General features: G+C 38.6%; 1 long non-coding RNA gene across 2 annotated transcripts in view; it reads left to right on the forward strand.

The window, feature by feature from the left end:
- The window catches only part of LOC111924748 (uncharacterized), an 87,577-nt gene extending 64,160 nt beyond the window's left edge, over positions 1 to 23,417 (forward strand). Inside the window, exons 1-4 of one of the 2 annotated variants that reach the window (XR_015285774.1) lie at positions 1,749 to 2,026; positions 13,970 to 14,169; positions 16,452 to 16,594; positions 17,057 to 23,417. This is a non-coding gene — a long non-coding RNA (uncharacterized LOC111924748). Of the gene's footprint in view, positions 1 to 1,748; positions 2,027 to 13,969; positions 14,170 to 16,451; positions 16,595 to 17,056 lie in introns of those variants that run through there. The other variant, XR_015285773.1, reaches the window with a different exon arrangement.
- The last annotated feature ends 2,258 nt before the right edge of the window (positions 23,418 to 25,675 follow it).

Below are 25,675 nucleotides of genomic sequence, written 5' to 3' on the forward strand. Positions count from 1 at the left end.
AAGGGTACTGCTGGGGCAGAGGGCTTCAGGAGAGAATGGGGAATAGTAAGGTTATGTCCTGGGGCTGCCTGCAGGAGTTTCCAGCCCCTGAACAACCAAAGAATATCTTACAGTGCAGGAAATTAAAAGTAAGGATTTTTAACATGTACAGCTCAGTAGTTCAGTGGGTTGTCCTCAGTTCACAGGTTTTCCTCTAGGGTTCTGCAGGTCTTCCTTTTGTAGAGGCAGCTGCTAATTGCTGCCTCTTGTCTGTCTTCCTACCCTTTATATGTGAGGAGTTTTCTAACCATGTTTAATCCCATCTTGCATTAGACAGAAGAGTGAAAAGTTGTGTGAATTGTGCTTCCAGAGGAATTCCCACAGTGAGGGAGTGATCAGTGCTGCATAGCTGTCTTTTCATGCTTTATTAATAGATATTTATATTCCATAAATACCATCTCATACTCTGCCCCTTTCCTACAATGCCACCACTTTACTGGGAAACCTAAAGCCCCATTGGTCCTTTAACTCCCTTTTTACTCTGAATCCAAAGTAAATAGCATTGCATTGAGAAAGATTGTTTGAAAGATTAGGTTACTCAATTAGAGGGATTTATTCTACCTTACCAGCTTCCTTATAAACATTTTCATTTGAATTTTCAAGGGCAGTAGTCCATTCTCATAACAGGCATGGGCCAGGCTCCACATACCAGCTGACATTTCTTCATGTGGTTTTTCTTAATCAAAATTGAAAGCTTCTTTTACCGAGTCACATGTTCACATTGGCATGGATGTAGGCCACCACAGAAAGCTCAGAAAATCAAGGTCTCTGTCAATACATTTAGACACCAGCTGATGCTCTACATAAATGGGAAGAGTGGATGCTCCTACTATCCAGAAAGGTGATAAGTAAGTATTGCTACTCAGTGGCTAAGATAGAGGAACAGTGATATGAGCATCACAGAGTCCCTTACTAAATTTCTTCCTGGAAGACAGCCATCATTTCCTTGGAAACAGCAGTGTTGAAAGCTCAATAGCTCTGACTCACACAGAACTGTGCATCCAGAGTTCCCTACACTGGTTGAGACTCCTAATGATATTACGAAGGGTTTCTTTATAGGTTTCATAGACTCATAGGACAGAAGGAACCCAACTTCCTCTGCAGTGTGGGCTATCACCCTCCCCTGAAATAATTAACTGGAGTAAGTGGAAGTAAAAATCTCTGTTTGCACAGTTAGGACACGATGGAAAATAAACTCTTTTTGCATTGCTAACCAAGCCAATAGTTAAACAAAGCTTGCCTTCACATCCCCAAAATCCTTTTTGTTTTATAAGTCAAGTAAATAACATCATTTGAGTTCACACTTGGTTGGAATTGACACGGTACTGCTCCTCCAGTATTAACTATCCTGGAGCTGTTAATAAGAGATTTTGATTAGAAAGATATAAAGCAGATTTCTTAGCCACTGAAAGACCGTAGCATAATGGCCATCCATATGTGAGATTGATGCCTATTTCAGGCTTGCTTCGAATGAGAGGCAGATATATTTAATGAGGAAGCAGATAAATTTAATGAAGGACCTTAAGGTACATTAAGGGCAAACAAAGGCTCCCCAAGGGGCTACACCTACAATGGATGGTGGTTATGAGATTTTTAGACAGATATAAGTTTGGCCTATTTGCATATCAGGGGTTAATTCTCCAATTACAGCTTCAGGAAATGAAGTCATATATCCCCAGTTGGCTCCTCCCCCTGACTCACTTTTGTTTATACTTTGTGGGGCCTGAGACAGAGAGTGTTCTTGGTTCTCAGGCCTAGAAAGATTGTTTTGTCTGACCAAAATGTGGAGAGCTTACTAACACTCTATATGGAATTTAGTTATACACTAATTCAGTACAGAATCTGAGAAATATAAAAGCTAAAATCATAAGGCATCAAGATGTGTCCCCTTTACCCGAAGTAGAAAGGGAAAGCAGTGAACAGCACATCAGCCCAGCACAGAAAAAGAAAGATATATGTTTCTCAAGGGAGCATCCATATAATTAAGGTGAGCATGTGTATAAGATTTGCATAGTCAGAAGCTTACAGAGGGAAAGCAATTATTTTAAAGTTAAGATAGGCCACCCACTCAAGGTTAAAAGTGACATTACCTGTCACAATAGAAAAAAATTATGTTATTTTTGGGATAGCATCTGGATAGTATCTGGACCTATCTTCTAGGAACTTGACTAGTCCCTTTGTGAGCCACTTCAGGACTTTGACTGTCTCAACATTCTGCCACAATCATTTTCATAATCTAACTATGGTTTAGCTCAAAATATTCCTCCTTTGATTTTCTTGAAATGCAGTGCCTAATAATTTCATTGAGTTCATTGTTATTACAGAAAATAATCATCCTCTGTTTGTTTCTCTGTTTGTTGTTAATCTTAAAGACCTAATCTATCAGACTCTCCTATCATATTTTATGGGAATTCAGAGACAACTCTTTTCCCAGAAGAAGCTCCTACCCTACTTTTCCTCTCACTTCATGGAAGCTGGTGTATGTTCCTAACCACCCATGTTTAGTGCAATGGGGTGCCAGAATGCAGAGGCTATTTAAAAGGTGGAAACATCCAGCTTTGGCATAATTGTGTTTCTTGTTTCTGATTCTTTCTCCACTGTTGTTAATATTATATGGCTTTAAGACCAGTCCTTCATACTAAGCTGGCCAATTTATCTGGCAAAGGATGAATCCCAAACTTCTTTCTTGACTGGTCATATCTACTCTGGAGCTTTTGTATGGGACCATTCAGGTTGTCTTGTTTGGTACAGGCAGTCTGTCAAACATTTTGGTTTTTTAATAAGCCTTGCTATCAAGAATAAGACCAGGATGAAGGATTGAGGCGTTATCACTCTAGGAACTGGGACAGCAACTCAGAAAGGGAAGATAGGAAAATGACTTTGTCTCAAGCAAAGAGAACAGAGGATAGTTACCTGACTGACCTGCTCTTTTTGAGACCTAAGATGAAATATCATTTTGAAAACACTGTAAAATATCAGAATGGGTCTCAGTGACACATCTGTCCCAGTCACTCTGACATGCCATACTATTGCCAAGTATCTGTGCCAAGACACACCATACTTCTTTTCTGCAATGATTGCATTCTTGGGCTAGCATAGTCAAAGCTGTTGATCTTTGGGACACACTATAAGCCTACTTTATTCCTCAGTCATTAGTGGTTTTCTAGAGAGCTGAGAGCAGTTATAATGGTAGGAATGAGAGGTATTAGTGGGTTGCCTGCTGTATTTTGTAATGTGGATCTTGGTTACTTCAAGCTGTACTTTTGTTATTTTTTTTCTCTTCATAGGGGTGATAACTGAAAATTTCTAAATCACTTGGAACTTCACAGAGGCAATGCTTTCAGGCTAGAATAGTAGAAATAAACAAATAAATATAACCTAGCTTGTTTGACACCAATGTCTGGAGTTAGCAGGCACCACACCAGTGTCCGGTTGTGCTGACCATCCTGATGCCACCAGAGCCAGCAAGTTGTTTCAGGGCCTGAGCCAGCAGAACTGGCATCAGGCACCATTTGCAATCTCTGCTCTGCCACATCCCTGAGGGGTTCCTAATAGAGTCCAAAACTACAGTACTTTAGTAATACATCATCAGGGTGATGAATGTAAAGTCTTTCTTCACTTGAACAATCCCCTATTATCTAAAAGCTCCATGTTAAAAAGAAATATTTGTCTTGAAGGAAAAACATTTTACTGTTCCTCATCTGTTTTTACAAATCCACACTTAGTCTGGCAAAGATATCCACTGTCATTTTAAATGAAAACTGACTGAATGTTGCATCAGTTTAAAATTAACTCATACTGCAGTTAGAATTTATTGTAAGACAGCTGTTTTTTATTCCTATTTTTTGAAGAGAACATATGGATTATGACAGAATCTATTAAATATCTCTGGAGTGTATCTGGGAAGCTGTGTCATTTTACTCTGAACTCTATCATTGAATTTCTGTCTGAACATCTTAGTCTCCTGTAGGCTCCCATCAAGTTACAAGAAGATAGAAACCAGAAGAGTGTTTTGTAAGCATGCCTGAAAATAAAACTGGATGAATGGCAGTTTTCTTTCTAAGGCTTTGTCTTACTTGCACAGTTGACATTTGAAATAAGTCCAGACTGCTCCTTTTCTTGCCCCAGTTAAAACAGATGAAATGTGCTCACTTGAATGTGTGAAATGGGGATCATCAACTTTTCACCTCAAATCTGAATTATCTGGTATGATGGATAACCTGTTACACAGCAGTATCTGTTATAGAGATTAATGGCCTGGTTTACCAACACTTTTATTATCTTATTTGCTATTCCTAAACTTTATGGCAAATATATTTCTGTCACTTTGTTCATTTTATTGTGTTATAGTAGCAGTGTTTTCATATTCAGCAAAGCAAGAGAGCATTAAGACAGAACACAGCTGTCAGCCCACGCCTGCAATGCCCTCCAGCAGTTTCAGTAAGAGGGTGAGTGAAAATAGCTCACTCAGTGGAAGCTGGATGGATGCTTTCTAGGCAGGCAATTACCTGGCTGGGAATTTGTGGAGGAAACTGTGGTTAGTGCCCCTCCTCTCCCGAAAAGTGCATGGGATCTTTAGCAACCACAATGGTCAAGATTTCAGGGTTTAGTTTAATTATGGGGAGATGCTCCGTACCATTAACACAGAGGGGAAAGGAGGGGTAGAGCTTGGTATGTAGAGAGTGTGTGTGTTTTAAATGCCATTTGATAGCCTTTAAAAGCTCTGTGTTGGAGCAGCTCAGATGCTTTCTTGTTTAGAAAACTTATGAAGCAGAAATTCTGTTGAAAGAAACTTCACTAGAATACATTAAGATCTTTCATTTGTTGGCAGCTGACATGAATCTTACTGGTGTTTACAAAGAAGAAAATGTAATGTTTCATTTTATTAAATTGCAGAATTAGTCTTACTTGTTGCACTGTTGCAAACTTCTCAAGTGTTTCACTCTGCTTTGTTTTAAAGTATGCCTTGTGTTACTACCTGGTAATTAAGGCACTGATTCTGTAAACAATGTCCCTGTGAGTTGACGCTGCCTTCCTTGTCTGTACATTTTAAACACCACATCTGCTGACACTAAAGGCAAATAGTCATTATTATGAACTGTATGGGTTTTGACTCATAAGAATTTATAGAATCCTTTGTGTATGAGAGAAAAAAGCAGAGTTTGACCATTGAGCTCAAAGCTATTTTCAAAATTGGCAGTAAAAGGCATTTTCAGACATAACAACAGGAACCCTTTTATTTTATGTTTCCAACAATAAATACAATATCCCTGAAGACAAAAGCATTTTTCTCATATTCATTTTCATCAGAACAGATCACCAATTCATTTTAGAAAAAGCTATGTTTAAAGAAATACAGCATAAAGTAGTTAGAAGGGAATTAGATTATTTGAATACATGAAGATTCTCTTAAGGTGAAGCATTAGTGAAAAATTTCATCACATTGACCTATCAACCACCACATTTTGCACTGATCACACATTTGTGACTTAAAGTGGAGACATGTATCAGACTGCTGCTGACAAATCCAGTTAATTTTGTGATCACAGAAAAGCAGCATATCTTTCTGGCATAATTTGAACTTGCAAACAAGGCAGAGAACCAGCATCTCTGGAAACTTTTGCAAATACAGCAACATGCTGATGCAGATCTACAAAGCAGGAATAATTCTTAAATTTGCATGAAGAACAGCTGTAGAAAAAGCTTTCTAAGGGAAAAAAAAAGATTGTAGGAATGATAGTCTAGGAAACTGGTGTGCTAAAAAGGCATAAGGCTCCAGTGTACTAACCAGTCCATGGTCAGTGAAATTTATGTAGTGGAATGAAGTCTGTAAATTGCACTATTCACTTTTAAGGTTATACAGCTCAGAGTACTGTTCATATTGTTTCAATATTTAACTGTGGTGAAAATAACTTTTCTTTGTTTTATCTGCAAAGGAAGCTTATTTTCCACAGAGATTCCAAGAGTCAGCTTTATCCTTAAAATATATCCTACTGAGCATCTTTTTTTCTCCAATATAAGTGATTCGGTGGTTTGAATAAAGGCCCAGCAGACTGTTTCACCATGAATACAGCAGTTGGTGATCCCCTCCACACATGACCAGGAGATGGAAAAGGATCAAGCCTTTTACAATTATAAATCATACAGCCTCTCTGGAGAGGCAAAGGAACCACTGCACGAGATAAAAAAGGGTAAAGGAAGTGCTTCACTTTGCATTTTGCAGTGCTACAAACGCATTCTGTGTTGTCCACAGTGGAACATCTGCTCTCCCACCACCTCCAGTAAGAGACCAATTTCCTCTCAAGTCAGCCCTGCTGTAGTGGAAAGACAAAGACTCTTTGTAGTCAAAATAAAAGTAAAAGGTAATGTATTTCAGGAATTATGTTTATAATAAATCCAAAAGAGCTAAAATATTTCAGCAGAACAACGGCGAGTAGTCTAACTACTAAATGCATCTCCAGTCCAAGATCACTTGGACTTCTTGCAGTCAGCTCACCTTGTTCCCTCTTCTATGCATTCTCCACTAAATGAGGGTGAAGGAAACTTCAGAAAAACAAGGGGAAAACCATATCACTGCTCTCTTGAACTGCCTTTGGAGCAATGAGAAATAGGGTTTTGAAAATTTCCTTTGTTTCATCCAAGAATATAGTCCAGTCTTGAAGACTTACTATATTAATAAGTCCAGTCTTCTATTGCCCATTCTTTAAGACATTTGTCTTTCATAAGTCTTTCAATTTATGGGTATGTAAAGAGAGAAGTAGAAAAAAATTGGATGGACATTCATTAGAATCTGAATGAAAGAGTATTTTATTTCCCCAGTAAAAATAAATTCATTCTCATAGAATCATGGAATATTTTGGGTTGTCAGAGACCTTAAAGAGCATCTAATTCTAATCCCTTACCATGGGCAGGGACATCTTGCACTACACCAGGTTGCTCAGAGCTTCATTCACCCTAGTCTTGAACACTTCCAGGGGTGGGGCATCCACAGTTTATATCTAATTTAAACCTACTGTCTTCCACTTTGAAGTCATCCTTCACTTGTCCTGTCACTATGGCCTTGTAAAAAGTCCCTCTCCATCTTTCTTGCAGGTTCCCTTACAGGTACTGAGAGGCCCTATTTAGGCCACTCCAAAGTCTTCTCTTCTCCAGGCTGAACAATCCCAATTCTCTCAGCTTTTCCTCATATGAGAGGTGCTTCACCCCTCTCAGCACATTGGTGTCCCTCCTGTGGAGTTGCTACACCTGGTCCATGCCCTTCCTGTGCTGGGGACCCCAGAGCTGGACACAGCACTCCAGGTGGGGCTCATGAGGGCAGAGCAGAGGGGCAGAATCCCCTGCCCTGGCCTGCTGGCCACACTGCGTTTGATGAAGCCCAGGACATGGCTGGGTTTCTCACCTGCAAGTGCACATGGCTGGCTCCTGTCCAGTCTCTCATCTGCCAGCACCCCCAAGGGTGCTCTTGATCTGTTCACCCCCTGTCTGTATTGAGACCAAGGGCTGCCTTCACTCAGGTGCAGCACTTGGCAGGTGGTCTTTTTAAACCTTGTGTGATTTTCATGGACCCACTTCTCAAGCTTGTCCAGTTCCCTTTGGATGGCATCCCATCCTTTTGGGATGCTCTCATTAAATTACTCTCTAAATTGTTTTAACTCACCACTTTACAGTGCAGTTTTGGAGAAATTTGTATTAGTGTAGAGACACATTTTAATTTTTTTTTGTTTGGCAGCTGTGAATGAAATGAGAATATGACTGTGCAAGGCAGACAGGCAAGTGACTATCAGTTTCTGAGGGTGGTTTTGATTTTCTTCTTAATAAAATGTTTTCTTAGAAAGACACTGAATGAAATTCAGCCTTGGTGTGGCAACAGGAATTGCACAAGTGCCAAAAGGAACAACTTGAGCTGCAGATGATAATTGTTCTCTTTGTGGGTCTCTATGCATCTACTATATTTGGGTTTCCCTTCCCCACTGGAGCTTTAGAGCTACAGTTGGACATTCTCCTAATGGTGATGTGTTTATTAGATGCAGTCTCTCACCCAGCTCATCTTCCCTACCTGTAGATTATTGTGGATCTCAGGAATTTCTCTGAATAGTGGTTGTGAATAGGGAAAATAGGGATTTTGCTTGTAGAGTGTATTACACAAATTATTCTCTTTTTTCGGCATGGTGGATGTTTAAAAAGAGTATCAATAGGCCTCTTAGGAGTTTTCATCTCAATCCAATGCTAAGCTTAGCTGTTGTACTTGCTAATTCTCAGGGTAAAATCTCATTTGTTCCACAAGACTCTTTTTCTTGTTTGACATGTGTTCTCCAGTGGGAATTCCATCACCCTTTGATTTAATTCTTCCAGATGTTTCATGCATCCTATTAAGAGCCAGTTCAAAGAAAGAATAGTCACTGGTCTAGAAAGCAGTTGCATTTTCATTGTTCCAGGGAAGGCAATAATTTTATGCTAGGAAACAGGAGCAAAAAAGTGTATGGGTAGTTGAACATACATGTGTCTAAATGTATACATATAAATCAGTAATGAAGAACTCCCTAAAATCTTGTCAATTAAACCCACTGGAAATATACTACATTTAAGCAGTAAATACATACATGAAAAAAATACATTCTCTCTGAAGGTAACAGTATCCTTGGGAATGGAAGATTTAGGGCTTTTAACTTCTCCCCTTTCCACATAATGATTTGCTTTGTGTTTATAAAGGGGTGTTGTTACAAAGAGGGGTAGTTTATTGCACCTGAAAGTCATAATGCCCTCATGAAAGACTGTAACTAAATAGACATTTGTAGAACAGATTTTACATTTTTGTACTTAAAGCATTGTTACACTTTAAATAAGAAAAGTCAAAAGTGTGGCTGAATCTTCATGCTTTCTCAGAACCTAAAGGTTGCTTGTATAGTAGTTATTTTGTGAATGTTTCCATATTGCCTATTTTTCTTACTTCCTGTAAGCAAATTCACTGCACACATCATTCCATTCCTATCTTAATGCTTTTTCATTATTACCATAAAACTATTCTTTAGGGATCATAACCTTTTTTTCATTCGTTCATGACTTTTAGGTTTGGGAGCAAGGTTTAGTTATCTTTATTTTTCAGCACTTTTGGCATAATGTTGTGCCTTTCCTGTTGCTCCAAAGAAAAATCACAGCCTAATTTCTCATCCTAATTGTTAAAGAGTACATCCAACACACTTTCATAGTTCACTAGACTACACAAGTTCAAATTACTGTGTTATCAATTAATTCTTTTTCAAGAGCCTCTTCAGTTCCAGCTACTCTTCCTTTCAGGTATCCTGGAAAGGCACAAACATCAGAATTTCTGGCAGAAATTTATATAATGAAAAACTTCCCTTTTGTCTCAAAAAAAACCCCCAAAACAAAACAAAAACAACAAAAAAAGAAAAACAAAAAACAAAAAAAAAACCACCAAACAGGGAAAATATTTGATATCACAAGCTGTGACACCAAGTCCTGTACATTTTCAGTTTCAGCTCTTTACTTCCAATAATTTGTCTCCAGATAATATATGACATAATGATACATTCTGTATAATAGGACAGATTTTGCTGTGATGGAGTTTCACTAGTAAATCAGGTGAAATTGCACTGATTGCATGAGATTGCAATTAGTCTCTGGTTCAGCATTCCTTGTGACCTGACTATTGTAAGAGCAGAAGGTGTTTCCCTCACTTACACATGGTACTGTGAGAGGGACCTGACCTGCAGTGACTGCAGGAAAGATGTGTGGACCAGCTGTGCTCAGCCTCCATGCTGCTATCCACGAGTCACCTGGATCTTGTCCTTTGGGTTGAAAGAAGGACCCACCTTTCCATTTGCCATGTAAGAAGGTCTAGAGCTGAACATGTAGAGTATCCTATACCAGAAGAGTCACCCTCAAAGTCAAAATATCTGTGAAAGAGCATCAGAGCCACACTTTGTTTTTTCAACTTTACTGTCATAAATGTGTTGAAAATTGAACTTGATAATTTTTGCTCAAAGTGGTCTAAAATACATTTATCAACATTTCTGTGAGCTTCATGTTATGAATATTAATCTTTCTGAAATGGAGCATATGTGCCAGACTTATATTTGTCCCTGTAGAAATATAGCAGAAAGAAACATGTGGATTTAACTCTTTTGAAAGAGTCTTTCTGAAACAGCAGCCCAACACAGCATCTTCAGACAATCACATCTAAGACAAAGTTCTCAGGTCTTACAGAAACTGCAGCAGCAACTTACTCTACAAGCATCAGTATTTTTTCCACCTTAGTTGCTGAAAGAAAGATCTCCAGTTTCTTTGCCCTCACAATTTATTTTTGACAAAAGTGGAAATATTTTAGAAAATCTGGGTGAGTCCACCCTGTGTTAGCAATAAGTCAATGTTTTGGCTTGATAATTATTGACTTAGGTACAGAAGGAGACGACTGAAACCTTCCATATGTGACTGGCAGTTAGGTTGTTATGGATTATTAGGCTCACAAAAAACAACTAGATCACAATCTGTAATTACTTGCACGTGGCAACAGACCTTTTTGGTCTCTAATACTAGAACATAATGCAATCAAATGGCTACAGGTGGGACCAAAATTACTTTTTAAGTGTGTAATTGTTCCCTGAAGCAAAATAATTCCTTATGGTCTTTGTCACTTCAAGCCTTTCAGCTGAACATCTATCCTCTTCATTCACAAGTTATTGGGTTTGATAACATCCACTAATTTTACTGCTGATCTAACAACTATCAATAAGAGTGACACAAGGAAATCAATTCTTTAATAGAAAAGAATAGAAAAGAATGAAAGATCTGGAGAGCTCTTCCAAATAGGCTGGGTTAACACAATAGTCCCTCCTGAACGTGAAATTATGGATGTAACCCATATTCCTACTGCCTTATCTGAAGTCAAGTTTACCCTTAAGTCTTTTAAAATATATCCTATGTTCACTGAATATGTGTGCTCGTATGGGTTGTTTATCTCCTCAGGTTAAAAAAGATGTAAGAGACTGCATTAGAGTCAGTCTTTAGTTCCAGTGTTTTTTATCTCTTTTCCAAAATAGGATAGTTGATAGTGATTAGTGGTGGTGTATATATGAGGATACAAATATTTTATTTGGGTACAGTCTGTAATTAGTTCTTCTTATTAACTTTGCTTCGCATTCATCCTTCAAGCCTTACCCCTAATGATGGTGTTGTTATTTAGCTCTTAGGAAAATAATGTGATACACTTTGGAACACAACCGCCTCTGAATTATTTGAAATACTATTACTTACAGCTTATCCATGTCCTGAGGGCCAAATCATATTTGAGTTCCATTTTAACAGAATAGAACTTTTCTTAAGAGGGATGTGTTAGACTAAATATTGAGTGAGTGTAACACACACTGGTAGGGTAAAATGGAAGGGAGGAGCACCTAGGAGGAGAAAACAAATGGAGGAAGTTGCATTTACATGAATGTTTGTTTTTTTTTTCTTGAGAAGGAAGAGCAGATCAGTAGCAGTGGTCCCCAGTCATCACCTGCACCATATGTGCTCAAAACAGTGACTCCTGATTGCTCCTTTTTTGTTAGCAGAGGTTTTACTCCAGCTTGGAAAGAAGAGGGATGACCCAGTGTGAACTGAGTAGGGGGTAAAATGAGTGACAGAAGGATTCAGCAGTAATTCTGCATTTCCTTGATTTTGTCAGTTTAAAGTTGACCTCTTGACATTAATGTAGATTTTGTCATTTATTTTTTATGCCTGGTGTATCTACCTTAATATAGGGACAACAGTTCATGCTGAGTGTTTTATACATAATTTATATCCAATACTAAAACCCTTTGTACTGCTTTAAGGGGTTATAAATTCAGTGCAGCCTAGCGGATATGTTAATGCAAAACTCCTGGCCTACACATTTTACTTGATGTGAATTGCCTATGGTTTTCCACCCTAGACATTTTGCCAGCAATACAGACAAAAAAAAGAGTTACAGAATGTATCAATGAACGATAACAAAAGCTACCTTCTTGGGAGTATTCTCATTTCTAATAATAATTAGCCAACAATGTTTGGATCAGATATTCATTGTTCACATTATTTTATTATCCACAAAGCAGTGTTATTTCCAAGACTTGTACACCATCCAAAGTTGTGGTTGTAGAGAAGTGTAACAACATTATATCCAATTTTATTGAGCTCCAGTCATATCAAGTTCATGAAATACTGAGAGCTGTATTTTTTCTTATTTGTTTACACTTTGGCTAAAATGATACAAACCCACTATTATGACATTTAAAAATCCTCCTAAGTGTACATTGTATTCTGTGAAATAAATACTATATATCTACTTCATCCTTACTGCTCTATTTATTATTGGCCCTTTTATCTCTGCACAATGACATTAAGGATGCTTCCTAGATGTGGCAAACATAGTCTGTTCCCACCAGAACTTGAACATTTTGGGAGCTATTCTACAGATTTTGCCCAGTATACTTTTTGGTTTCACAGCTTGCGGACTAAATATTAAATTATGATGTGACATCACAAAATAGGGAGAGAAAAGTAGAAAAAGAAGCATGTGCTGAGCCAAGACAGAGCAGTGCATGCTGTTTAAAGGAGCTGAATTTGCACATTTGGAGTGCTAGTCTGGGTGTTGGCACACATCAGTGTGCATGGATAGGAAATATCATGTCTGCTATGGGATCAATAGTAAAAGGAAGACACAACAGGACTGGGTCTTTAGTTTGGAAATCTCTGGTGATGCACTCCTTTATGTGTGTGCAAACGTGGTCCCTCCATCACCTAGAGGTTTCTTTCTTCTCATGCAATCTCCATTCTTTGCATGTCTACAGTGGAGCCCCTTCATGATGAACTTTCCAGGTGGAGACACAGCCACGCTGTGGAGCTGGTGTGGAAGTAGACAGGCAGATACCAAATGTAGGCTTGGTAAGAGAAGTGAAAGATGTAGGAAATTAAGTAGGGCTACATGCAGCCATTTTGGTTCCATTAGACTCTCCTTTTGCAGCAGGAACTGGAGGAGACCTTGTGCTGCTCCAGCTCTGCTGTAGCAGAACAGAAGAGGATCAGAATGCTGCTATTAAATCTCTGGGTCCACCAGTTTCCCCTTCCTTCAATAGCTGCTCAATGATGCATAGGATCATGGCCTCTCTGAGTCCAAGCAAGGATGGCTTTCTCCCCACCAAAACCCCAGGGGCATCCATTCTGTACCTCAGAGCCTGCTTTCATCTCCTGGAGAGGGAGAAGGAATGAATCCAAGAAAACTGGAAGGGAAATTTGGGAAGCCAGAGTATCATTATTGATGTTATAGCTTCTCATGAAAGGCTGTAAGGGATCTTTAAGGTTTAAAATAAGCTTTCAAAGCTTTGGTTTTACGTTCAAATAAAATAAAACAAAAATTAAATGAAAAAGGGATTTCCTTATGGACACAGCTTCTCTCTAAACCACATGGGAATTTTGATCAAACACAGAATCTTGAGAAAGTGCATTGTATTATGCACAACATTTCCAACAGCCCCAAATTTCTCTTTGCAGCCACTCATCCAGGTGCTTAACCAAACCAAATATATCTTTAATTCATCCAGTCCTGAAACCTCTCAGTCCACCCTGTTAAGGGTACAAGCCTTTAAGAAATACATAAATTTACTTTGTAAGTACTGTGGAAATATGTCCAATGTGCCTTGTAGTGATATGTACACAAAAAACTGTCATCCCACGTGGAGTTAAAGCAATACTGCCTTTCTTGTTTGCCAGGGAAATTGTTTGTTTGTTTTCCTGAAGGGGAGCACAATTGTTCAGACTGTTGTAAACTGAGTCAAAAGAGATTTCAGCAAAGAGTTACGTTTCATTGAATTATTTGTGACAGCTTTGATTAATTGCAGATGTGTTAATCAGATTTTTTCAATTTCTTATTAACTACAGTACCTTTTTTTTTCAGGATCTGATTTTCCTTCGTTGCTGGTGATAATGTAAACCTGACCTGAAGGCTGGCTTTGGTCCAGCCTTGGCAGCTTTCAGTCACTGCACAGAGGAACAGGTAGCCTCTGGCTCTTTGTTTGTTTTAAAATTTCTGTGATGATTGTGATCTGGCAGAAAGAAGACAGATGCAGATCTTGTTTTAAACAACTGTTGTAATGGGTAAGTTTTGTAAAATCCTGTAAAGCCAGTGATGAAAATAGGACAACGCTCCTCTGTCATTACACTCCACCAAACGTCAAAGATCAGAATCTGACCTGTGTATTTAGGGAAAAACTCCCCCTGAAAATTAATTAAGACCTAGGGTTTTAAAATGTCACCAACATATATATATATTTAAGAGATAAAAGGAAAAAATTACTTTGAGGTTACAATCAACACTTAAGTTAGTATAAGTCAATTCTGTTTATTTTACTTACAGGCAGCAAGCAGTATCAGATTTCAACACATCACACACCTGCATCTTCAGGGTTTGTTTGCTTTCCATCCCATAACTGCATTCAGTAGACAATAGTCACAGTCAGTAAAAATACAATATTTTCTAGGTTAAAATGAATGAAAATCCACATCTGAGTTTTTAGCGTAAGTAAACATTAGAGATGATGGGGGAAATTTGGGATATTGCAAACAGTCCACAGTTATGTCCTCAGGTTGCACAGAAACCAGATGAGTTAGCACCAAGGCATGATCAGTAAGTGCTGATATTTGCCAGTGGGCTGCTGCTGCTGCAAGTCAGGTTGTCACCTCTAGGAGTTTTTGTACTCCTACTTCAACATGGCAGTTCAATTGAAAATTCAATTTTTCTTTTCAGGGCACAAAAATGTCAGCAAGAGCTAATAGGCTTTTTGTTTCTCTTTCCTTATATTGCTTATATATGAGTCTTGACCTCCTGAAGTCAGTAAAAGGACTTTGTTTTTATGGAGCTTTGGATCTGCTTATTAAGTGCACAAGGGCTTTTGAACAGGAGGGCAGAACACAAAGGTCCACACTTGTGGACATCTCTACATTGTGTAATGTACACAGACATTACAGCAGTGTGTCTGTGTGTACATGCAGGGGTCTCAGAGGGAAAGTGCTCTTGGGTTTTGGGGCTTTCTGTTTGGTTTTTTTTCCTCAAGGAGAGGGAACTCCTCACTTCAGCCTGAATGTAATTCATCAGTTCAGCTTTTAGAAAAGAGTTACATAAAGAATAATGAAAGTTCTGATAAAAATATGTTAGCTTTCCAACGCATCTTCTGACTATTTGTAAGTAATTGAGGGCTATTGGGAGGAGACTTTCCTCTATTTATCTTTCCTTTTTAACTTGAGGTTAAGAACCTAATAAATCTCTCCAAGTAGTGCCCCTTCACCCCACAGACATCTTGAGCAGTACCATTGAATTTCTGTGGCATGCAAGTAGAAACTATCACTCATTACAGCTACTTCATAAAATTACCTGCATGCTGTCTTTCTGCTTTTACTGTTTTTCCCTTGAATTGGTTGAAAAATGTAAAAAATAGTTCAAAATAGAAAAAGAAGGTGTGATAAAAATGTGGACTATTAGACTGTAAGGAGCTCCCAAGGTACTGGAAGGAGTTTCCAGAAAAATCCATAGGAAGCACCCCCCTCTTGGGATTTTTTTAAAATGTCTTTAAGCTGGGGACTTTAAGACAAGTGTCTTCTTAAAAGGGAAAGATTTTTAATTTTTTTTTCTTGGCAAGAAGGGCAGGAGAGCAAGTCCTCTAATACCCATGAAGTTCAGGGATCAGTAGGGCAAAGCAGCTCAAAACCTCCCATGGCCTCCACATGGAAAGCTGCTTGACTTCAGACTCCCCTGACTGTCGGTATCAAGGTGTTCTCCAGACATGTTGCCACCAGCTTGGAACAGGAGCTGGCATTCCTGTCAATTTACTGAAATATACCATTGGAGCTTCCTGCTACTCCTGCTCCAAAATATTCCTTCTTCCTAAGTCAGGCTCTGCTTTATGGGGTTGCTAGCAAGCATCTTGGAAGAGGATGCGTGTTCAAGAGCAATCCCCCCTACATCTCCTCCTGTGGTGGGAGTTCAGAGTTTTCCTTCAACTCTCATGCATTCTTCAGCCCATGAATATAAGGGTGGAGAATACAATTGCACAGAAGTGAACTTCAAAAGCAGAACTATTAAACTGTGTCTTTTTCTGTATGAACTTGCCATGATTTGTATGGAAGATATTTTAATTTCCCAAAATGAAGAGCAAAGGAGACAAGAGGAACAGTTGTAGTGAGAGCCTACAGATCATTTTCTTACTGACAACCTATGTCTGCTTTTTTTGTAAAACTGAAACTATTAAGAGACTCATGTTTTCTGTCTCTTTTTCTCTCTCTCTTTGATTCTCCTTGTCTAAGCCCCCCCTTTTCTTTTCCTTTTTTTTTTTTTTAATCTTCTTTGGCAATTTTGTTGCTGGAATTTAATATTTCTTTTCCAGACAATCTTTCCTGTAGCCAATAGCAGGAACATTTTCTGCATTACCCCCAACTTTGTCATGATGAAACATCTCCTGTGAGATCAGACCTGGCTCCTGATTGCTATCACCAGCTGTTGTTACCAAGAAACCTGGAGACTTTCCAGGTGAGATGTGGCAGATTTCAGCACTGTACTTTAGATATTGAATCCAGTACTAGTTTAGACCCTGGTGTTGCCCAAAATGGAAAGTAGAGGAGGAATATTTATTTAGACAAGAAATAACTGCAATATTCAAATTTTTTTTCAAGGATTTTTTTTTTAGTCATGCCTACATTAAAGTTTTGAACTGATAGCAGGAAAAATCTGGTCCTTCTTTAATCCTTCTTTTTTATTTTACCTATGGCAGAAGAGAAAAAATATTTTGAACTTTTCTCACCTACTCCACAGTTAAATTTCTTGTGTTGGAAACTTGGCTGGCAGGACATGTGGTGAGATGTAAAAAAAAAAAAAAGCTGGATGATAGAGGATGCTAAAACTATTCATATTTGTACAGAAAGACAGTTGTTCTAGTTGCCTGTAAAATTCTTGATTACCACTTGATTATTAGTCTTTTATTTTTATTCCTAGATAACCTGAATGTTTTAGTACCATCAATGATGGATGATATTTTTCTGCGTCTCTTCTGCCGCTGTTATGCGGTGAAGTTCAGCCACTCTGTACAAAGGTTAGACCCAGTTAAAACAGACTGTTAATTATTTATGAGACAGCAAGAAGACCAATGGGACTTCAACTTGTCCTTCTGGAGCAATAATGAGACCATTACAGTCTATTTAACACCATGAAAAACAATATCCACAGGTGACCTTTCAGAATCATTGCCAAGTTGGATTTATGGCCATCATGTACTCTCACCAAGGAAGAATATCAAAGAGGGGCTTAAAGTTAAATTGGCACTTCAATTGGTAACAGCATCCTGAGGTTTGATAATAATAGAATCTCTTCATGTTCCTTTATTTTGTTTAAGGGAGGGAATGTTTCTCACAGAGAGAATCTGATAGCTGCTGTTGTTTCTTATAAATTCTGGGAGCCTACTGAATACTCTGGGTATGTGCTGTGATATGACATAACGACAGTGCTGAGATATTTCTGTGTCTGTACATACAAAACATCTGTATGTGGAGGAAAACCTCAGCACTCCATTACTTCAGCCACATAGTCCCCAAAAACAATGCCAGATTTTGAAAGACTAAAACCTTTTTCAGTAGTGCTCAGGACACTGATGTACAAAAGCTGAATACCACCATCACCTCCCAGGGATGAGAATTAACTTAAAAATAAAAAATACATAAAACTTTGTTTTCAATTAGTAACTAAATCAAACTAAAAATATGGTTTGCCTATCCTTTATGTTAGCAAATTATACTGAGGTAGATACAATTTCAATCCTGATCCCTAGGTGGGCTTGAAGAGACACGTACATCTATCAGAATGGTGACTATAGAAAGAAATAAAGACTTAATCTAAATGCTGTCACTGAACAAAACAGCAGTGTGTAGAACACATGCAGCTGTGAAACTGCAGATGGAATAACAAGGAAACAGAAGCTAACTGCATGTCTTGAAACAGATGTGAAGCAGAAGGGGCATGTTCCAAGCAGCTGATTAAAAAAAAAAAAAAAAAAAAAAAAAAGCTGCATTGAATGAGTTATTGTATTTGATTGCTTATCTAAAAAATAAAAAAAAAATAAAAGAGACACAGAATTTCGAGAGATAGGCTCAGTCCTTGTCTAAATGACTGTACAATGGCATGGCTGCAGCTTCTTCATGTGACACAAGAGCGTGACCCACAAGTACCAGTGCCACAGGAACTGACAGAGAAGCCAAGGCTGGCACTCAAGGAAACCTGAATTCAGGCAGAAGACACAAAAGTAACAAGATGCTTATTCATCTTCTGTCATGAGCATCACATTCAGGGTCAAAGAGGTAAAACCTTCCACCTTCTGTCTCGTCTGTCTCTTTTTCACCAAAGGACCGATAGGAATCTTTTCCTCCCCTACAGATAGGGTACTGGAAGATAGTAGTTTTTTTCACCATAAGGATCTGCTTAACTCCTTTGGTCATAAGCCATTTCTTCATGTTGTCTCAGGCTTCAGATATGAGCAACATTGACTCTTTTGCAAAGCTCTACCCAAGCATTCTCTTCCTCTGCGTCCAATAATCCATCTGCCTATGCAGCTGTATAGCCTCAGCTGTCCTTGCTGCTGCTGCTGGCCATTTTGTTCCCAATTTCTGTCCCTAATTACCTTCTGCATCACCATCTACCTCTGCCTCCAAAGAGTCCCTTTCAGCCTACCAGAAAGGATTGCAAAACTCAAGCATGTGTCTTCTCACTACTGCCAGAGCCTTGACCTGTTTCATAGATTCCTGTTTGTGCTGCCTAATGCTGTAATGGTAATATACATGTTATCAATAAATAATGACACAAAACTTCCAAATCTGAAGTGACTGCAGATTCAGCAGAAATTTTTGTGACTCTTTTCATATTGAATAGTTTCAAGAGCCTCACACCTTCTGGAAAGGAGGAGTCTACTGAACTCCTAGTCAGAAAGTGCTTCACAAGGAGCATTCTGAGGCTAGAATTACCAGATTTTGCTTTAGGGCACAGAACCTGTATTCCTATTTGCCTTTCACAGTTCAGAAGCTAGAACAACTACATATCCTCCTATAACTCATTAGTAGTAAGGAAATTGTAGGATTAAGCATAGTATAACCTTCTCCTTCTTCCACTTACTTCTAAAATCCTTGAACTTTGTAATCTGGACTTCTTTTCTTTTGTTTTCTTTTCCTTTTTTCTTTTTTCCTTTTTTTTTTTTTAAATCCCACAGTAAATTAACTGGAGACTATTCACAAGTTAAATATTAAATGCTCTTATATCCGAGATCACCTAAATCCCAGGAACAATGTTGGCTGCTTTCCAATTCAAAGGCCCATAATCTGTATATTTTTTTCCAGTTCACTTTCAGAGCTCTGTTTAATCCCATATAGTATGGTGGTTGTCCGCAATTCAGTATTTTAAAAAGTCAACAGACATTTAAAAAAAAAAAAGCCTATTATTTTGAGAGTTTTTGCATGTGCATAGTATTTGTGGTCTGCTCTTAAAGCCCTCCCAGATTCATCCTTTCTTTTCCACCCCCTTGCAAAACCTGATACACCATGTCAAAAGCAGAGCCAATGTTTGAGGAATAGAGTATCTGTCCAAATGGTTTCATCTGAGTTTTCACTTTGGTTCTGTAGAGTACCTGCTGACAGGGAGCAGATTCCTCATTTCCTGCTGTTCTACATACAACTGCATTGTAAATGGAGCTCCTGACATTGTCTCTGTTACTAAGATAGGGCCACATCCTCCCATCAAGTGATCTCTTCCTAAAGTACTCATTTATCATTTTCATATTCCACTTTGAAAAAACCAAATTTCCAGGGAGCAAAGTACCTGAAGAGAACAACTGGGAGAGAATGTTTGGATAGCAAATTATCCAGAGACCATCAAGTTTTGTCTATTCATTTATACAGGTTCAAGAGAAATCCTGATCAATGGCTGCTTACTCCCTACCCTCAACCCCCAAACTTCAGCAGAAACAATTTATAAGGAAAAATTGATTTTTGAAAGAGTCTGCTTGTTTGTTTTAAAAAGACCACCACAATGTGTAAGTTCTTCAGAGGCTACTCTTCTTCAAGGCAAGTTGCTGCCTTGCTTTCCAAACTAGTATAATAGGGTTTTTTTTCACCAAAATTAAATACTGTATATTTTTGATCTGCCAGAGTTGCTTCCAGAGCACAGGGAGCTGTTCTGTCTGAGCAGCAGCAGTCACCCTTTTTTCCTGACTGGCAGACACATGCTTTTGGTAATTGAATGCAGCTGTTCTCCTCTTTGCCCCTTCCTAAGCTTTTGAAGGAAATCCTACTTAGAGAGATGCCTGTGCCTCCAGCAGGGATCCAGAACACGAGGGAACGCTGACTGGAAAGACTACATTTGCAAAGGGCAGCTGACCCCATTCTTAAATCTCTGCAGAGAATTTGGGATGTGTGATGTCACAGCGTAATTTCAACTACCTGTGTTTCAGATTCTAAACAGACAACTGGAATTTCTTTAAAAGAAATCCACAAGTGAGACAGCCTTCTGCTGTCTTGAATGGAGGTGGAAAACTATTTTTACAGTGAGATAATGATCATGAAATACGACTTCTGTAGGCATCTATTGACACCTCATCTATTACCTATTTGCACAGTTGCACTCATAGAGAGGTCTAGGGGGTAGAAGTGTCCTCAGTGATGGAGCTCTGGGTCTGCGTGGCCTCTCCCATAATAACATGAAACTATTGATGCAAGTCAGCCACAAAATACAGCCATAAAAAGCAAGGACTAAAATGAACTTTAAAACTTCTATTTGTTATTGGTAACGTCACCAGCAAACACAATTTTATGTTAATGCCTTCACATGTAGATGAGACACTAATGAGGACTTGGGACTTTGATAAGCAAACACATATTTCAGCACTGCAAATTTTGGAAACGGGCTTTTAGAACAAAAGATGAATTTTCTATAAATATAAATGAATATACTGTGACAGCTAATGGAAGGAACAAAATTAATATCAGAAATTAAGTCTCAGGAGAGGTAATAATAACAATAGCAAGACCTCAATAAAATAATCACTTTAAATTATGCAATTCTGCTGAGATATGCCAATGGAAGCATGAGTGACAAGGGCAGTGGAAGTCCTGTAACTTTTAAAATGGATTTTAAATTAGGCAGATAGCTTCATTGTCTCAGGCTACAGACACAGGATCCAGTAGATATTGCTCAAGGCATAAACCCAGATCAAATCTTGCTGCAGCAGCAGTATAAAAAGGAGCACAGAACATGCACTCAAAAGCCTGCTGACCAGCCATTGAAGTGAGGGCAGATGAAAGCCCCTGTTTGCTTTTGTTTCAGCCAGCGGTACAGTTCTCAGTGTATGGGTGATGCAAAAATAACTCTTGAGGATTGTGTCAAGGATCTATCCACAGCATTTTAAATAAAGATAAGCTGATGTTCTAGAGATTAACTGCATTATAAGCATGTCTGCAGTACTCTATGGAGTGAGGTGCAGTGTTTCCTGAAGCAGGGTTAAAATGTCCTTACTCCTGCAAAATGACATATCAGCCAAACTAATGAACAATTCCCGAAGTACTAAAGAAATTCAACTCTGGACATGAGGAGAGGAGACTTCAGGCTTCTCGGGAATCAGAAGAAAAGTCCCATGGTCCATCAGTGCTGGTCACTTTTTAACATCACCTCCTAAGGGCACAGGAGCAGGCAGTTCCCAAACTGAGAAGTCAAGCAGGTGAGGCAGAAGGCTGGCTTGGTTGAACAGGAATCTTCTCTTGGAAACAAGGTGAAAAAAGAAGGTGCATGTGCAGTGGAAGCAAGGTCAGGTGACATGGGAAGGACACAGAAATGCTGCTCACCACAGCAGGGAGAAAACTCATGTGGCCAAAGGACTACGGGAGTTGAAGTTGGCCAGAAATGTGGGGGACAGTAAAAAATCTTTCAAGTATACTAATGGCAAAAGACAATGTAGAAAGAGCATCTGCCCATGACCAGATGGGGATAGTCTTCTCACAAACAGGAACAGAGACAAGGCAGAGGGGTTTAGTGCATTCTTTTTTGTCTTTTTTGTCTGTCTGCAGCAACAACAATGACAGACTGAGGTGGGGTCAGTGCCCTGAGCTGGAGGACCATGACTGCAAAATGCTCAGCTCCCAGACAACCCTGAAATTGTGTGAGATCTGATGCTTCAGCTGGAACTCTACAAATCTACAGGGCCTCATGGGGTTTATCCAAGAATCCTCAAAGGGCTAGTTGATGTCATTCTAAAGCCTCTCTTGATGATATTTGATCTGTCCTGGGATTCTGGAGAGGTCCTAGCTGACTGGAAGCTGGTTAACATTGTCCCAGTTTTCAAGGAGGGCAAGAAGGAGCAAGAAGGGCAAGGGCACTGGAACAGGCTCCCCAGGGAAGTGGCCACAGCACCAGCCTGACAGAGCTCAAGAAGAGTTTGGAAAATGCTCTCAGGAACATGGTGTGATCCTTGGGGTGTCCTGTGTAGGGCCAGGAGTTGAGCTCAGTGATCCTGATGAGACTCTTCCAGTTTAGCATATTCTATTACTCTATGGGTTTTAGAAAACTGAGATAGAACTGTCTCAGGCACACCTACACCACCTCAAAAGGCATTAGCTGCTGTACACAGGCAACTTGTGTCCACAGTCCTAAAGACAAACTCTTCCACAGGTAGTTACTTACAGTTTCACTATGTTAAAAAATCTGTCATGGTCCTTCACATGACTCTGGCAAAATTTTGCCCTCTGACTCTGGTAGCAAACTCTTCTGTAATTAGAAATCTGGGAAGAATTAGAGCAGCCTCCAAAGTATGAGCAGTTTTTACACTGTTCTCATGATTTTATGAATATCAGTGAGATGGCTGCAGGTGAGGATAGATCACAACTCTTGAATACTTATTTGTGGGAAGAGGGGGAGAATCTGTTAATATAACAATACTTCTTGTCCTTCGCTAAAATAAATGTTCTCAAAAGCTGAGAACAATGTTAAATTGCTGAAGCCAGAATTTCTTGAGGGGAAATAAACATTTTTCCACTGTCTTTTTTTTTTTTTTTCTACTCCTTCATTTTATTTTTTTTCAGCCTTTGAGAATCTTTTGGCTGCAGCAGCAAAACTGTCTGCAGGAAAAAAAATTAATTACTGATTCCTTCAGTTTACACTCTGGCATAAATTTTTTAAACCTTGACTGTCTTTATTGCATTCTGAATTAAAACACTTCTGATGAATGTAGTGATTTATTTATATTTTTGTTGTTTCTGTTGGCACTTTGTGTTCATATATTTTTTTAACTACTTATTATAAAATAAAGTTACATGCTGATAACTTTCAATCAGTGCAGTACTTTTAAAACCACATGTTTACAATAAAACAGTGAGAGCTTTGAAATCAAAGTTAAACTCAGATGAAACTAGGAAAAATGCTATAGAAAGTTTTCTGTTATTATGAGTCTGATTCTGCCTGAGTTAGGCCAAAATTCTTTTCTAATCAAAAATTACTCAACTCTGGACTTTCCCCAGTAAGTCAGTTAAGATACTTCACATATGGTCCTTTCAAGAAAAGCAGAATTTGGATTTCTGTCTCCCCTTTTGGTTTAAGTAATGAAAAATCCCAAAAGCTGAAGAAATTGAGCCATGTGGGTAAAAGACTGCCTTATAAGACTCAAGGTTTTCATTCTTTCACTCTAAATGTGAGTTCTGCTCCCTCTATTCTTTATTCATTTTATGCTCTGACTTTGTATCCTTTTACAAGGGGATTTTGAAAGTTGGGGGAGACTTTAAATAAAAGTCTCTCCCTAGCTGCATTAGAAGTATGGAATACATTGAATCACATCAACTCTGACCTGAGATGGAACAGCATTTTTCATCCTTACATTTTTGGCAGATTTGTATTGTGTTTTGATGGTGGGAAAAAAAACAATAAATGGCAGAGACAAAAACATCACTCACTGGTAGCCAGACCTTTTCTGAGAAAATATAAACTAAATTAATGTTCTCTGAAGATTTCATCTTGCTTTAATTATAACTTAATAATGTTCTGACAACTTATTTTGAGAAAGGTAAGAAAAGTTAGGCATGTATCAGCTTCAAAGATGACCCACACTTTTAAAACTCAAATTTTATAACTAAGAAAAGACATTTTTGGTGTGCAGTTTGGCTCATTTTTAGTTACTGGTGTCTGGTTGACTGAATTTCAAGCTCTGTGAGTGCAAACTTGGCCTGTGCTTTCTGTTCTGACCACTTGAGGGAATCATTCTGTAGCTGTGGTCCGTAATTTTTGTTTTTGCACTAAGGAAGTAAGAAAAATTATATTTGTTGCAGAAAGTTTTCCAACTTTACTTCAACATGAAAGACATCACAAGGCACCGGCTCAGAAATAAATTACTCCCTACATACTAAATATCCAGGAAGGGAAAAAAATGTTGATAAATGAGAGTCTTGGGAGTTGCTAAGTGAGGTCCCTGCACACAATTTATGATCATGCACTCTTGGACTTCAGAATGATTAATACAGCTAATTCTCAGTAGAGTAAGAGCTGTTTTAGCCCAGGAGAGAACTGTACGCTATTGTTTATAGAAGCAGATAACATCAAAGTGGCCCACTGCTTGTGTTAAGCAAATAGAGAATTCTGGGTCAGTGCAAATTAATCCTAAAGGAGTAAGGAAAAGTTCTTAATGACTGTTAGATCAGTGTGTTATCACTTTTCATACAACCAAAAATGGTAGAACTGTTAATGAGAATTACAAATGGCCTCTCTGGCCACAACGTGCTGGCAGCTGTCTGTGAGAATGGTGACCATTAAGTTCTCTGGTGATCTGTAAATATGACATTTGCTAATGGAGTGAAGAAGCTTTAGGCAATTTTCTGAGATATTTATGTGATTTTAAAATGGTCCTTGGCAACAAATACACAAAGTATTTTAAGCTGTAATTAGCAGAGCGGACCAAAAGCCTTAAAATCCTTATCTTCTATTCATACTGTAAGATCCAGTTTACAGAAATAAATTAATTGAATTTATACATGAAGTAACTGTGGGGAAAAAAGAAAGTTTTGTTGGCTGTGTCTCTTAAGATGTGCTTTCACACAAAGGTAAGTGAAGCACGCACTCCGTATTTGTTAAGAAGAAATAGGTTACATTTCACAGACTGACAGTACTGCAAAATCAACTGCAAACTGCCTTAGAAGCATTGTTTTGTTCCCTTGAAGCACGATTTAACAGCTTGAGTCTAAAAAATAAACATCCTTTTTTTGATTTTGTGAGATGGTTTGGGCTGGTAATGATTTCTGCATCTCTGTACATATCCCAACCCATTATGATTCTGTTCCAGTCCTTCTGACATGATCTATGCACCACAGTATGGGATGTAGCAGGGCTGTTGACAGGTATGGAGTGGAAATGGGATGTAAGGGTACACTGGCCTTGTAAGCTCTGGGCTTCTGAGCTGTGCTGGCAGAGCAGAAGGGCAAAAGTCTCCTCAATTCCAGTTATCAGGTCTGTGCCTGTTTAGAAGTCATCATAAAACAGTATGAATACTTACTCTCTAAGTATGATTACTACAATTTAACTCTCCCAGTATTGTTACCAAAAAAT

The sequence above is a fragment of the Cyanistes caeruleus genome, chromosome 1 (assembly GCF_971803275.1).
Source record: "Cyanistes caeruleus chromosome 1, bCyaCae1.hap1.1, whole genome shotgun sequence".
Classification (NCBI taxonomy): Eukaryota; Metazoa; Chordata; class Aves; order Passeriformes; family Paridae; genus Cyanistes; species Cyanistes caeruleus.